At 45.7% G+C, this 16,575-nt stretch overlaps 1 protein-coding gene across 1 annotated transcript in view; it reads left to right on the forward strand.

Moving 5' to 3' along the window:
- jade2 (jade family PHD finger 2) overlaps window positions 1–16,575 on the forward strand; it is a 184,952-nt gene that overhangs the window by 118,081 nt on the left and 50,296 nt on the right. The gene's annotated exons all lie outside the window — the stretch shown is intronic.

Here is a 16,575-nt window from a genome sequence, read left to right on the forward strand (position 1 = left end):
AACAAAAGGCTTTGAGTGTGTAGGTGGATCTTGGAGAGGGTGCTATCTAGGGACATAGCTCTGCCGTGGAACCTCTGGGGGAATATTGGCAGGAACACTCTGTCTGATCTAAACCCAAGTGGTGATTTAAGTTTGAGCATCTGTCGCTATGGTAGCTTGTCCATAAAAGGCCTTGTATTTAAAGATGTTTCTCAGTGCTGATTATAATATGAGGTGGCCTCCCACTGAACCCCTGCACGCATGATGTGATTTTCTAAGAGTCAGGCTTCAGATCCATAGACTGTATATAAATATGGACAATGCATCCCCACTTCCTTGCATTGGCTAAACTGACGCTATTTTCCCGGGGATATGGGCGGCACCATCTTGCAACTATAAAGTCAGAGTCTGGGCAGAGCGGAGCCACGCGGAGCCACGCGGAGCCACGCGGAGCCACGTTATCAATGACCCACCCACACTTCCGCCAGACTCATTTGTGTTTTTGCTTAATTAATAGTGTGCTCTGCTCTTCCTCCACCAGTATATACACTGTACTTATTTATCTATTTATTTCCTACTCTCACGGTTCTACAGGACCGCTTGACAGAGTGGTTGGCATGGCAACTTGTAGTAATCATGATGTCACATCCTTTTTCTATAGCGTCAAATAGCCAACTAAGGCGAAACTTATCAGAAAAATGGACACTTGAGCATGCATCGGTATTATGTTAATTGCCAAAAATGACTGAAGCATCTTTGAAAACAAAAAATATTTGACGTGTATTTTAATGTTTTAGTTCAGCACAAGTCCCATCCGCTAACATGGAGGGGGTGGAGCTTATGACCTATACTGCAGCCAGCCACCAGGGGGAGCTCTAGTTGCTTTGGTTTCACTTTTGAGGAGCTGTACCATTGTCCATCTTTAATACAGTCTATGATCAGAACGCACAACGAAATGAGTGATTACATAAGCTGTATCTTAGACTTTTGCCTCTAACATGATCGCTACTCTAGAACCAGCTAGTGGACGTCATTGGTGAAGGAAGCTGAAAATGAGGCTCCTCAGACTTAGGTAATCTGGAAATAGCGTACAGTCATCGGCAGACGAGAGCGATGGCATTGTCCATGCTTGTGAAAGCGAAGGTTGTGAGAAGCCATCAAGGAGATATAGATGGAGATCACTCCTAAATCTGAGCGACATTTTCTATCGAGTTGGAAGATTTGGAAAAAGCCTTCCTCATCTTTGTGGTGAAAAAGTCCAAAGTGGGACTGTCTGCTAGTTGTGTTCACATTTTTTAGGTTTAGTTGTTACCTAATGCAAGTTTACCTTTCTTACTATTGAATATTCAAAGCATAAAGTCTGGTCACAATATTCTTCCTATTACAGTGAAAACCAATCTTATTTTTCAAAACAGACAAATGGGAAAGATTCCAAAACACACTTTCATGCAGCTCCTACAGTTGTAATCATGGAGAAATTATCATCACGGTCACTGTCAGATAAATCTTACCTCTCACCCACTACCTCTTCTTATACCTGAAGTGTAGTGGCTCCATTTTGAAGTCAGTCTGGAAGTCCCCTCTGCCTTCACGTATCATAGCTCACGCTTGGCAGCTGAATGCTAACCACTATGTATATTTCCTTGCTCAGTTTCTCCCGGTCGTGCCCCCTGCTCATAACCTCACTTGAGGTCCGTGTTTTTCGCAGTGCTCTGATATTTTGATTGGCATTCACTGTGTTGTAGCGCTCTCAAAACCTCTGTCTGACCCTGCAATCTAACCTACACAATTGGTATTGCAGTGGGCTGCCCAAAGCCAAACATCGACCTGAGTTTAAGGGAGATAGAGACAGGCATCTGGGCTGCTTTTTTTTGTTTTTTACCTTTATGTCATCACCACAATTGAAATGGTATTTGCTTATTTCCTTGATTCTAAATCTACTGGAACGAATATGTGTTAAGAAAGTTCCCCCCACAAACCTACTTAAGCAGTTTAAATGTATGTTCTTTCAGCGCACCGTACGATAAATAATCTGGTTTCCGCCAAGTCGTTTTTCCTCCATTCTTCTCTCATGTGATTTAGCTTTACGGGGCATTTGTCTTGCCTCGATTTGTTTCAGCTTGGTTGATCTAATTTGGCTCACAGTAGGACAACCTTATTGCAATTAGGTGGCTGCATATCAACCAAATGACCTACCGTTCTGTTCCAAACTAAAAGAATAAAACACAAACACAGGAAATAATTGGAGGCCATTCTTTAATTGCTCCCCGGTTTTTCCCATTTAGCCTCGGCTGGTAAGACCAATTGAATGGACTTAAGTTTGGTGATGATTAGACCAATGGATCAGCGTGCTTTGTCCAGCATCCCACAGGGTTAATTTGGCTTTCGGATAACAATTCCTCACCTCTTAACTTGAAATAATAGAGTGAAAAATAATTTCCCACCAACCAAATTGTCCCTTCTTAACAGTAGATTTTAACTTTAAACAATTAAAGTTTGGTAGTGGATGGGACAGAATTAGAAACACCTGACTATATACGTTCCGTCGAGAGTCTGCAACCGTGCAATTTACTCTAAATGTATAGCATTTTCTGTGATTGAAACATAACTCTATGGAGGTGTTTGTTTTCTATAGACTTGTGTAACTGTAGACGTACCACAGTGGTCTCCAGTGGCTGGGGTTTATTGATTGTTGCAGGCCTCGCTAACCTCCTGACCAGCCAGTGTGTCCATGGACTCCATAACTCGTCTCCCTCCAGACCGCCCATTATTGATGTGTGTGTGTGATGTAGGAGTGAACCAAACCACTTGGAGTCTCTCAAGTTAACTCCGTTAATGCCATCGATAAAGCGGAGACAGGAATTTTCCAGGAGACACTAGAAATGTATAAATGCATTCTTAACATTTATCCCAATTGAATTCCGAACACTTAAGTGCTTGCATGCACCGCTGAGCAGCAGCCAAGCATGTCCCTCAAGCGAAAAATGCCAAACATTCCAACACACAGTCAACTTAAAGCAAACTTGATACACATGTTGTACTCAGCTTTGTCCAAATTGGACTGTCAGATAACTGGCTTGTCAGTGGTTTTGAAATAAGCGTTCCTCCCCTAAACATTTTGTCAAGCAAGAAAACTAAAAAAAAAAACAGTTGGCTTACATGGATCTAGATCAGTAACGCCCTCACTTTGTTGGCTTTTACAACGACCAAGTCAAAGTACCCATATACTGTATACCCTACCCAAGTGTTTCCACGTTTGCTAGCTTACAAATTTAAGCCAGTTCACGTTCACCGGTTTTGACCAACTATCTTTAAATAACTGTAAATCTCCATGGACTAAAAAATCAAGAGCACAAACATCGGGTTTTAAAAAGTGGCGGTAACGTAAATTTTTCTTAGTGAACAACACAAATAGCTTCACATGCTACATGAGTACTGTTTTCTCCGTCAGGTTAAAGTGCAGAGCAGGTGAGCCAGTGTGTTTGGAGGATCTGGGAGGAGGTGGCTCAGGAGCAATAGGAAAAACACAACGCAAGCACAAGGTTGTTTGAAATGTGCAAAATATTTCCGATTCGTTATGAGACCATGGTGGAGTAAATTAGACCCTGGCGGACCACCATAGTATTAACATTGTATGGGAAACCCTGTTACCCTATGTCATATTAAAGGGGAACTACTGTTTTTTACAACCTGGACCTTATTTCTGGCATAAAATATGATTGTTCACACCCATATAACTTTGGTGTCATTTGGAGTCATTCGTCAGATATTTAGATCCGCGTATATCCATATAGTGGGAGTGAATGGGGCACCGAAACGCAGCCTCTAAATAACGCATTATCTGCCGCGAAACTCGTTCATTTCACCAATATTTTGTTATGATACGCTAGTGCTATTCCCCGTTGAGTCTGGAGTTCCCTTTAAGTGTTTCTACACAGTTAAAAAGCTCTATCCATCTTTGTTTTTATTATTCTAAGAAGAAAAATTGTTGCATAGCGCTGTCCCTTTAAGAAAGACAGTAGTCTTGAGTTGTTGTTGTTGTTGTTCTTGGTGTTGTGCATGGCTGTGGATGAACTGAGTGCATGCTGCAATATTAAAAAAAAAAAAAAAAAGAAGACCAAAGTTTGTCTTGCTGTTTGTTCTGGACGTGCAACAGATAGGTGATAGACCAGCACTGGGCACCCCTGATCTTGATAATAACATTTAACTTTATTAGCTGCATTACTCTTCCTTGCCAACAAACGCATGTTTTTTTTTAAAGTCATCTAATTGCAACAGTAATACTCTATTGTTCTTAAGATATTAAAAAAATCCAGAATGCATCTGAGCTCGATTTAGCCATGCATTTATGTGAGTAATGTTATGGCCTTATTAATCCAAGCGTGTCCCAGTGATTGCTGATAAGCCTTCACGCAGCTGGAAATTGTTTGAGTTACAAGAAATAGATCATGTTGCGCTATAAATACTCAGCAGTGGATTCAGGAGCGCTAGGGGGCTTTGTCAATTTATTTATGCCTTAGTTATTTGCAGCTTTATTCTAAATCTTAAATGTGTGTTGTCGAAGTTGAGAAGACGTTCTGAAGTATCTTCTTTTACTTGCATTTTCAAAGCTGCGTTGAGCTGCAGCACAGAGGAGTCGTGTGTCGGATGCTTGTGTTGAGGCGTTTTCAAAGCGGCACTTATCAGCTTGAAAGTGGTGCTGCGACGGCAGGTTAAAATACGACGGCTTCTGTTACAGAACAGTCCCCCGCGGGGGGAGGGGGGTTGTGTCATCAACGGGCGATGACGTGGCCGCTGTGAGGCAGGTTGAACTGAATTAGTTGAACCTCTTCTCCGCATCGAGCGGCGTTCGTCTTTAACGTTGCTCGAAGGTCTGACAGAGGAGGAGGATTGATTGCGTTGGCCGCTGGCGGGTCACCCATGAGGAGGATTGATCTCCAATTGGTCACGACTGTTGACAGCTCACCGCTACTGATGCTAGTGGCTGTCGATATACAAGCTCTCTTTTCACTCCATCCGTCTTCTTCGCTTTTCCTCCTGCGCCGCCCCTCCTCCTACATTCTCCTTTTTATTTTCTCTGGATATTTTCTCCTCTTTCTTCACATACCACCTGTCAGAATTATCCCCATCATTCATCGCGGACCCATATTTTTAACCCATATTTCTGCTTTTTTGGCGCCGTGAGCAGATTTTCCACCTGTTTCTTATTTGTTCTTTTATTTATTTATTTTGTCTCCGTCTCTGGGTTCAAGTGTGAAGTCTTGTCTGTGGAGACGAATGTGTGTATGGCATTGTGTTTGTGTGTCAAGGCGGGTGCGTGTGCAAGAGAGTATTCCAATCATCTCAGATTTTCTGGCAAATTGAAAAATCCCCTCCATCCTTCCATCCCGTCATCCCTAGACCCCAACCCAATCAGACCCCTCGACCGAACCCTCCAGCCTGCTGCCTTTGTGAATAAATGTGTGTGTGTGTGTGTGCATGTTGTTGGTGGTGGAAGATTCTGGGGGCTAATGTTGGGGTGGATTATCCCCCCCCTCTCCTCCTCCTCTTCCTCTTTGAAGTGCTGCCAATGGAACGAATTGCACCGTGCTGTCCCTAATGCACTGGTGAGCTTTCTCCATTTCTGCACTCCTCTCCTGAGTGCTGCCCAAAACCTCCTCCCCTCCCTCCCCTTTCGCCTACATCACCCACATCACCCAATCCCCGTGCAGCATGTCGAAACAATGTGTGGCGCGGTGATTGGATGGCGTAAGTTGGCTGCTAAATGGTGCATCATTATTTCAGTTAGGTTAAAGGTGCGCTGGAGGTGTGTGAGTGGTTGCAGACAGACTACAGTAATGATGCCAGACCGAATCCAGAAGGTGCAAATGGGAAGTTGGGAAGGTGAACCCCATGTTTGCATCGGGCCAGACTTATTTTGTATTGCTAGAAATATGACTTTTGACGTTTTGTGTCTCTTGCCCTCCACCGCTGAAAGGTTGCAGACAGGGCTCCGACTAACCAGGGCCACAGATGCTCACTGATAAGGCTGACCATCAGTTTGCTCTGGGCCTTGAATCTTGCTCAAATAGGGTTAATTATTGAGTGCATTATTCTTATTTTTAAATTGGGCTGATTTAACAAACTAATTAAAGTTATTGGAGTTAAGCAACTGAATCAAACGGAAGACTTCTCCCTCCAGCTAAAACAACAAAATGAGATGTAATGTGCTACTTCTTTCCAAGTTAACCTTTTGCCCTTGTGCTTTGTCTCAGCGTTGAGCTGGAAACCTCCTCAGTCCAGCTCTGTACCCAGCCAACAGATATGAGAGTGATATACAGTAGATCCTCTTGCATAACACCCAAAACATCCTACTATTCTTCTGCTGTAAATGTCAAGTACTGGAGGCTGACTCATCAGAGAATAGACATGGGCCTTGTCTGGCAGCAGAATGTCGTTAGTGGGAGGGGCTTTGAGGGGAGGGGCCTCTGTGGATCATCCCACAGATGCTTGGATCAGGTTGGGAATCTAGTGAATTTGGAGGCCAGGTCAACACCTTGTGCTGTTCTTCAGTTTTTTTTTGAATTCCCTAAAGCGTTTTTGTGTGTGTGGATGGCTGATACCATCAAGGAGTGTCATTGCTATGGGGTGGGGGGGCCTGGTCTGGTTTAGGTGGGTGCTACATGTCTAAGTAACATCCACAAGAATAAATGCCAGGTCCAAAAGTTTCCCAGCAGAACAATGAATAGTCAGAAGATGGTCATAATGTTGTGGCTGATCTGTATATATGGAATACACTTAAGTTATTTTGCAAAATCAAACAATTCTCGACGCAAACACTGACTGACCGCTCATAGACTAATTTATTAAAACTGCCATTAGGTGTGTTTACATTAACTGTTTCAGATGTAGAGTCGGAGCCAGCTGGGAAAGGTGGCTGGACTTTGACGAGTGTTTAAGATGAGGTCAAGTCCTGCAGCAAAACGTCGGGCTTTCCGCCAGCCAAGGCTGAAGACGTTGAGCTGAGGAAGGAGAGAGCTGGATGCAAATAGCTTTCTGGGGAGGAGGAGGAGTGCAGGGTGGAGGCTCAGGCACTTCAGGCAGGAAGGAACGGGAGCGGGGCCGGAGAAGAGGTTGCTGGAGCCTTGGAAGAAGGTGGATGATTCAAAAAATAAATAAATAACGACTCGGTCTGGGACTTGAGTCGCGGCCCGAGCTGGGGCTGATGGAGGGAGAGCAGGTGTGGAAGCAAATCCTTTCCTTTCTTATTTCCTCTCGTGTGTTTTCACATCTACAGCCACTTGAATCAAACAATTGCAGTTAGTCTTTTCCCACCCGTCAGTACACTGGTGCTACAGCCAAGGCTGGCAAAGCGTCTGATGGCACAGTGCCGTTCTGTGTCCTGCCCTCTGCTCTCTCTCTCTCTCTTTCTCTCTCGCTCTCTCATGGGGAAGACTTGGCAGCACACTCGGCCCAGCGGGTCAGCGGTCCCACACCCAAGAATGGCCTCAGAGCAGAACACTTATGAAACATCCACTTAAGAAAAGGGAGCGCAACAGAGATTTGTGAATATAAGTAGCTAACATATGCTCTACGTAATTACTCACAAGCGTGGAGAGGGGACACAGGTTATGAGAGGAGGAATTGTATTTGGTGAGAAGGTATATTCATGGAAGAGAGAGTTGAAGAAAGCAAAAGACGAGGCCTGAGACTAAGAGCGTAGGGATTTGCAATGAAGGAAACACCTTGTACCTGGAGCTGCCGGTATGTGTTAGATAAACTGAGTTTGGTACACCGTGTGCCTCGGGAGGAGCGAGGAAACCCCGTCGGCTAGTTTTCTTTGGCTGCAGGTCACAGTTTTCTTTTCTTTTACACGCTACCCCGGTGCTCCATTCTGTTCTTGGTGGGCAGCGACGGAGCTTGGATGCAAAGTGAAGAATGAGGAGGAACTATGCAGCATGCACAAGCTTTTAGCCAGAGGTTTGCTAGCTTAGATTCACGATGCATTTTTTAAAAGTATTGATCCAAACGCTAAAGACAGAAACATTTCTCGGCATGTTAAGCTCGCTTGCGTCTCCGTTATCCAACATCTATGAATTCACGGCAGTTTTTGCAGCCTTGACTCGCATCCACGTTTTTACAAATGCCAAGATCCACATGACCCACCGAGGAAATCTTCCAGATTTCAGATTTCAGCTCAAGGCGACCGCAAAAACACTTGGACTCCTCTCCCGACTTTATTGTTCTTAAGTCGTCTCCGCTCTACATGTCGATCCAAGGAACACATTATTTCTGAAGTCATTTGTCAGTTTTTATGGCTCTGACCCCTTTTTCAGTTTACTTGCGGTCTCTGATTTCCAGTTATCCTCTGATGTTCCAGTTTTCAATAACAGCTTGTTTTTATGTCATGATTTATCACTCGGCTCAACGATCCAAGTTCAGATAAGTTTAACTTTTTGGAGATTTTTTTTTGGAGGGGGGAAATCATGTTTCTTTGTCTTTTGTCTGTTTTGGAGCTTGCACCGGTCGCTTTTCAAGTGGCGTTAATGGACATTGTGCATTTTTCGTGGACAAATATTGACAACGTAGCTCTTGGTCTCAGTGTATTGTCGTGCTGTAATCTCTTCAGTCACATATACAAACTGATCTTTATGATGTTTACTCTGGTTTTTAAAAGACTCTCAGGGCCGTGACATACCAAGCCGTCTGCAGGCATCTCGTAAAACAGAGGTAAAAGTAAACGAAACTCTGAGCATCGGCATCCACCGATATTTTAACAACGTCTAGAATGAATAAACTGTAGGCCGACTGACCGATCAGCACGATTCCTGTTAAAGTTTGGAGCGTTTCCTCTTTTTAAGGACATTTCATTTCATGCAAGTTCAGAACTCACGTGCCAGCCCAGCCGCCCATTGGCTGTGGTCTTTGCGGTGTGTTCAAGTGCAACAAGTGATCCATACCCTGTATTTGTACGGTGCTTGTTTTGTTTTTAGATTTTTAAACTCCCCTAAAGTTGCATATCCTGACTTTAGTCTTCAGTACGTACCAAAAAAAATCCAACATATCACACTCACACCTTTCAGAACCTGTCCCCTCACCCCGTGTATCGTACTTGCACCCAGCTGCTCACCTGGCATGAAACCATCTCTGGTATTACGCAACGTTACGCAGGGTCACGGAGAGGACAGGGACATGGAAAGAGCGACGCCGACTCTTATGTGCTGCCCGCTCGGATACAGGATCTCTCTTTTTCCCTTTGCACTGACATGCGCTAATGTATATACGCTCTAACACTGATGTCAGCTTCAATTCACACACACGTCGCGCAAACTCAGCCGACATGAATACCAGCAGAGGCGTGCACATATACACTAGCCGTATGCGCAGTGCTGCTGCTGCTGCTGCTGCACACTTTTTATACACACAGCCGTAGGGTGGTGGGGGTTGTCTCTAGCTGCAGGCCAGACGGGCCGAGTCATGCAGTAGACAGACCCACCCTGTTGGATCAGCATCAACCTGGCTCCCCACACACAGCTCTGCTCCAAACCTAATACTGGCACAATACAGACTACACACAATCCCTTCTTCTTAGTCTCTTTCCAAGATGCTTCAAGTTTCTGAGAGAGGTCCAAGACAAGGGCCTTTTCTGTCCAGCGGCGGCCGTTACTGTTATAACTCAACGTTCAACGGCCACTGTAAGTGTTTTTCCAGCCAGCCAGGTCTCATTTGTACATTTGGGAAGGACCTGGAAGTCAGCGTTGGCCCGCACCCAACGTGACGGGCAGAGCAGCGCAGACTCCTGAGGGAAGCAGTCTGGTCCTTTCTGTAGTTTACGACCTTTCTGCCGCAGGGTTTTGGCCTGCGTTTGTTCTTGCTGATGGATTCTCCAGAGAGACGCGTCAAAAAAAAAAAAAAAGGCTTTTGATCAGGATGCAAGGTTTTCGGGAATGATTAAACGCGGGGTGTCACTTGTATTCTGTGTGTTGATTCAAATGAGACAAGCTGTAGCTTCACTGTACACCTCCCGGGGCTTTATTAGCACGTTTGATACCGTGAGGTGTGTTTCAGATTGCAAATCAAAGTAATTAAGGCTGAATCAGAATCAGAATACTTTATGAATCCTTCAAGGATATTGCTTTGTTGCTGTTGCTCCCATAAAGGGACAGTTGCAAGGAGACAACAAATACAAACAGAATAAAAAAGCAATCGCATCGAGAAGGTTCCTGGTTTGAATCCAGACCCGACCGGGGCCTTTCCGTGTGGAGTTTGCATGTTTTCCCTGAGCTTGCGTGGGTTCTCCGGCTTCCTTTCACTGTCCAAATTGCTGATTCTCAATTGGCCGTAGGTGTGCATGCGAGTGTGAATGGTTGTCTGTCTCTCTGTCTGTCTGTGTTAGCCCTGCAATATACTAGCGACCTGTCCAGGGTGGCAGCTCAGTGACAGCTGGGATAGGCTCCACCCCCAAGTGACTCTTCACAAGACAAGCGGTTACAGAAGATGAATGAATGAAGATTTCGGTTGGATGAGTCTGTTACTGAAGGTACTCCTTAGACTGGAAAGTGTGTTGTGGAGTGGGTGGGAGGAGTTTGCCAACGTCCTCCTCTCTGACGCTGTGTTCAAAGAGTCCAGCTCCACCCCTACGACCCCTAACCCTAACCCCTGAACCTGTGAGAAAGGTTTGTAACGTCATAACCGCAGTTACCATCAGACCATCTCAAATCAGTGCGGTGTAAAGTAATTTGTCAGTTGAGTCACAAAGTATGGAACAAATTAATTCAGAGGAGACTGCATTTCGGCAAAAAAGTTCTCCAGACTGCTAGCACGTGCTCACCTGTTGGCCAGGTGATGGGCGAAAAAGCTCATCACAGATATACTGTTAGCAGGAGTCACCGTGGCGTTTTAAAAGCTGCGAAATAATAGGTTGAAAACTGCTTAGGAGTCTGGCTGCGTCGTTCTGCACGAGCTGAAGGCAAGAACAGGCTTTACACCTTCAGGTAGCCTCGAGCTCCATCCACTCTGCTAGAAGCCGCCTGTTGAGATCCACTGCTGCTTAAAATGCTGCACGCTAAGCCTGACTGTGTAACACGGCCCCGCGGCTTCAAAGCTCACAGAGAGCTGCTCCTTTGGCACCGGGCTTTGATAATGCTATGCCACAAGGTCACAGTGCTGCCTTCCAGGGCAAAGGGAGACATCAGAAACACTTAATTATGCCAACTACATGTACTCTGGGCGTTCTGGTGGAGAACTGCAGCTAAAACTTTACATGTGAGGGACGGCTCTGGCTTCGCTGAAGGACATGGTGAGATTCAAGTGGGTTCATCTGCTGGAAAATATGAAATATTCAAGGAAAACTTATACCAATCAAGCATAACATTATGACCACCTGATTAATATTGTGTAGGTATCCAAAACAGTTGGGACTCATCAGAGAATGGACATGGGCCTTCTGAGGGTGTCCTGTGGTGTCTGGAAACAGGATGTTGTTGTTGTTGGGGCTCTTTGGATCCTGTGGGTTGAGGGGAGAGGCCTCTGTGGATCATCCCACAGATACTTGATCAGTTTGGGATCTAGTGAATTTGGAGGCCAGGTCAACACCTTGTGCTAATCTTCATGGTCAACGTTATTCACTTCTCCTTTCAGTGGTTTTAATGTTGTGGCTGATTGGTGTATAAAGCTACAGCATGAAGCATGTATAGATATATCCAAATGTGACATATGTAGAATTCTAATCATTACATCAACATTGCAAATAAATATCTCTTGATTCTCTGGAGAGTTTGAACTTTAACACTGTCATCTGTCGGCGCTGTCGCAGTCTGTTTTCAGGCTCTGCATATGTGAAGGAGTGATATATTGCCTCACATGACAACTGGGACCAACTGCATGGTCCCAGTCGTCTTCTCTTCTAGCCGTTACGAGCAGAACACCCCCGGATCTCAGACCAAACTGCATCGAGATGATTTAAAATACAAGTAAAGCCAGTTAAAGAGGCCCACTGTTAATGAAAGGAAATATACTGTTCCTGACGCCCCCCCTCCCCTTCTGCTTGGGGGCGTGCGTAACTGTATGCATAGCTGGAATATGCATTATGCAACAATACGAGACTCCCAGGGAGCAACACGAAACTTTTTCTTCAACTCCTGGGACACAAAGCATCCGCTGACTGACTCCCGTCTCTTTTCCTACTTTTATTTTAAGAGTCACAGTGATATTTTCCCTGACATTTCCTGTCTGGCCGCGGCACCCCAGCGGCCTGTATTTTCCGGGCGGCGTGAAAGGCCAGACCGCGCGGCCCTTTGTCCCGGCCGAGAGCTGTGGTTGGCCAGCTGGCTCGGTGGCTTGCCGTTTAGACTGCTCGATAGCTGCGACAATGACGCTGCTGCGTGACTTCAGCTTTCCGCCCACAACACTCCGCCTCAACCCTTGTTTTTTTTTTGGTTTTTTTTTAACGTAATCAACTCTTTTATCAGACTTTTATCGATGCAGAACTTTTAGATGACCTCTTCTCGTTCTTACACGTGTTTTATGTTTGTCCGTCTCACTCCCATCGCCTCGGCTGCATCTGTATTTGTAAAATATTACTCTTTTCCTGTCTCATTTTCTCTCAGTTTCTTTCTCCTTCATCACTCTATTTCCCTCCCTCTCTCTCTCTCTCTCTCTCTCTCTCTGTTGCATCCTCCTCCACTCTCTGGATATCCTCGCCATTCCGCTGCCCCTCTGATATGAGCTCTGTTGGATGAAATAAATATGAGGCGGGAGAGGTATAAATATTTATGGCCGCTCCGGCTCTATAATTCTGCACGGCAGTGTGTTGTAGTCGCTGTGTGCATGCATACGTGTGAGGTGCCTGCGTGCGCGCGCGGTATATGTTTTCAGACCCTTGGCCGGCGCAGGTGCCAAGGCTGCTGCAGGGATAAATAATTCACTGGAAGTTAAACCTTGAATCCACATCACTTTGATGAGACAATAGGAGTAACACGGCAGCACGCACCGCGCAGCAGCGGGCATACGGCGTTTGCCCCCCCCCACACATGTAGGAATAAAGACGTCCTCGCGCATATGCATGTTTGACACAGATGCCGTGTCGCGCGGTAATCGTGCGTGGAAACACGCAAACTTGGGCAAATATGAATATCCATGAAATTGAATGCACACATTGGCGCACGCTGATAAGCTTGCATGGAACCCACGTGCACGCGGGCCCGGTGTAATATCCATGTACTGAATTTGAAATTAAATGCCCACACATTAAATGGACACGCTTGTAAGCTTTACGTGGAAATGCAGATAAAAGCACACATGCACGAAGGTGTAGTGATGCATCCGTGCGCTGGGGTTGCGTCATGGATGCATCACACTTCAGAACTGAGGGCGACTGTTGCAGGGACTTGGGGGTACTTTTTGTGCACCGGCGAGTGTTTGCTCACGTCAGCCATCTTTGCTCAGTCACTCGCGGCGCACTCCTGCCGGCTCACTAGCCGCGTTACACTCGGATAGGACTGCGTCAATAAGTAATGAGATAGATATGAGGGCCCCCCGTTTGACCCGGCTCTTTAATATTTTACAGTAGAGTCTCTCAGGCGGCGGCGGCCAAACACACTGCCACGGCCGTAAAAATCTCTCTTCGCAGGACTCTGTGGCGAGCAGGCCCCCCCCCCCCCCCCTTAAGGTTCAATTTAACAACATCCTATGAGAGCTCCGTCAATGCAGTCAACTCAAATAGCGCTTTGAAAAAAAAGGCTATACGTGTAAGCGCTACTGTGCAACTGTGTTTGTGTGGAGGCATGAAGCCTTTCGGGAAATACACACGGGCAAAAGACAGCTAGTAAGCTCTGGCCACTTAGCTGATAATAACAGGAAAGAACATTAGGTTCCTAACAGCGCTTGACCTGGACCTTTGGCTGTTGAGCTGGAAACAGCTGGAAGGATGAATATTTATTAATTAATTGCGCTGCCAAGCACACATCTCGAACTGTCAGGCTGCTCCATGCTAATATTCTGTCTCACTTATACCGAGGCATTCACTAATGCATGAGCGCAAATTAATTTAAAATTACAAGAAGGCATTTCGTACAGTGTTACGGCCCTTCTTCTGTTTTTTTTTTCCAGAGAAGGAAAAGGTTCTGCCATTTTGTACGGATCAGCTTAGCTCATGGTTTTTGATTATATTGACTTGCAATCGAAGCAAGGTGTCCCCCGTATCCACCACGGCACAAAAACTTACCATAGAGCACAAGGTGTTAAGTAAAATTTCCAGTCAGGATAGGCATCTTGGACATAGACACAATTTCCATTCCGCTGCACTTATTGTAAGTAAAATGTCAAATACTGTAGGACTCATAACCGAAGGCACATCAAAACCAATATAAACAAACTTTTTACAGGCAAAGATTTATTGTTTACCGCAAAAGTTAACTGCATACCGTAGCCGTTCGACATCTTAAACGCCTGAATTTCATTGCCAGCTAACTTCACTGATGTTCCCGTGGCTCCTTCAGGCGCATTTCTCAGCGGCGCTCTGAGCAGTTTTACGACCCGCAAGGTAAACAGTCCCTTGACCGGGCGTTTCTCGGGAGACTGACGTTTATTTGCTGGAATATGAGGTGTTTTAAGGTTGCTAATGCGAGCATTTATAAGGCCGCTCCACGTGTTTATAGCGGGGGCGCTTTTCTCTCAGCGTGCCATTGCAGTTGGCCAAAGACGACACGTTGGGAATCGAATCGGCGTGCGGCGGACTAGTTTCACGAGTCGCTTTCGGTCGTTTTCAGCGAGAAGCGCGGTTGCAGCGGCCTCCTTTTCTGCACGTTTGCATTTATTCCCGTGTCCTCATTTGTGTTTCCCGTTGTGGAGGGAGCCGTGCGACGTGACCTTTTCCTCTCCTAGGCAGTTTCACTGTGGCTTTCGCTGACTCGGCAAAAGCGAAAATAAAAACCATACACTGGAAAAAAAACAAAAAAAACACATCACAAACAACCTCAAGTCTGGGTTGTGCTGCCTCATTGTGCGCAGTATGTGGGATGAGCTCACCACTTTGGTTAACAGCTAAACGGCCATTGCATTGTTACAAATCAGCAAGCGTTTAACTGGTCGTCGGCTGCTCTGAACTTCGCTTTATTCCAGTGTCATGAAACTTTCACAGAGTTACTGCAGTTGGTTGTAATAGAGAGACTTAATCATTTCAATACATTGGAGTATGACAAGAAGCTGGGAACCGTTTGCACGTCTCTCTACTGCAGATGGATCCCTTCGCTAATCAAAATACTTTACAACCCATTAATTTGCTTATTGTGTTCACAACATCACATCTTGATACAACTTCCTGTCTCCCTCTACCCTGCTCTCCCCGCTGTCAGATATCCGTACCAGGGCAGTTTTATGTGCAGCCAGTAGCTCACCGGACTCTTTGCACCTTCGCCGTAACTCATTTCTGCACCTCCCGTCGGGTCGCCGCCACGAAAACCTTTTAGCCAGGACAAATATACTCAAAACATCATTAATACCAGCTGCTGGAAAGATGACACGTGCACGTATTTGCATGTTGTGGCTTCATTTGCAGCCGCGTTTTTCTTAATTCTGCATGCATATTTTTAGATGTTTCTCTGACAATGACAGTGCATCACCTCCATCAACAAGGTTGTGAAACTACACAGCATATCAGATGTACGGTATTGTCTCTTTTTTGTGTTTTTAACCTGTGCACATTTACTCATAGCAGCTTTAAGAGCTTTGATTTAATAAGAACCAGAGATTAGACGCTAAACGCAGCTGTAATATGATCACCTTCTTAACTTGCTTCTATGGTCGGAGTAGACTAGCTGCTAGCTCTTGATCAGCAGGGAAGCTTGTCCTCAGTCTGTAAATCCAGAGTACAATAAATTGAAGCTAATTGGGAGGTTCCAAAGATTACAGTCAGCTGGCTTCACACCGCCAGCGCCAGAAATCCTCCGCTTCCGAACGCGGTCTCACCCCGGAGCTCTGAAACTTGATGACATTCCCTCATGCTATAATTTGATCTCAGCCAGCCTCTCGACCCATTATGGAATAAAGCCGCCCCGCTGTGCACCCTGTAGCATCTGCAAACACATTCTTCAGACCTCCACTTACCCCTAGCTGGCCGGGCAATAAAACATAGCCAATTAGGCTTTACTCCTTGCTGTGTGAAGCCCTTCTCCTGCTGCTGAGTGTGATTTGAGTCTGAATAACTTCCTCCCTCACTTCCCCTCCTGAGAAGAGGTGCATGGAGAGGACCCTCTCTATTCTACCTGACACATAGTGCGAAACTTCTCCGGAGGAAGTGCCGCATCCGTTCATTAGTGCCGTATCCACCATTACCAAGTGACACCTCGCCTTCCTCTGGCTCTTCATTTCTGAACACTGCAAGAGGCTGCAGGTGTCTGTCATGCAACAGACAATCAATCCACGGTAGTTGTTTGTTGTAAAGGTTGTTTTGCTTTATTTGACAGCCGGCAGAGACAGGAACTGTTGCCCTGATGTGGTATTCTCCTCAGCCGTGGTTTCACACTTGTTTTCACGATGTTTTTCAGAATGCATACATATTTTCCTTTGCCTTACTGCTGGGAAGTAATTGCAGTCACTTCGCATCAAGTCACACGCACC

Source organism: Chelon labrosus, assembly GCF_963514085.1.
Source record: "Chelon labrosus genome assembly, chromosome: 17".
NCBI classification, from domain to species: domain Eukaryota; kingdom Metazoa; phylum Chordata; class Actinopteri; order Mugiliformes; family Mugilidae; genus Chelon; species Chelon labrosus.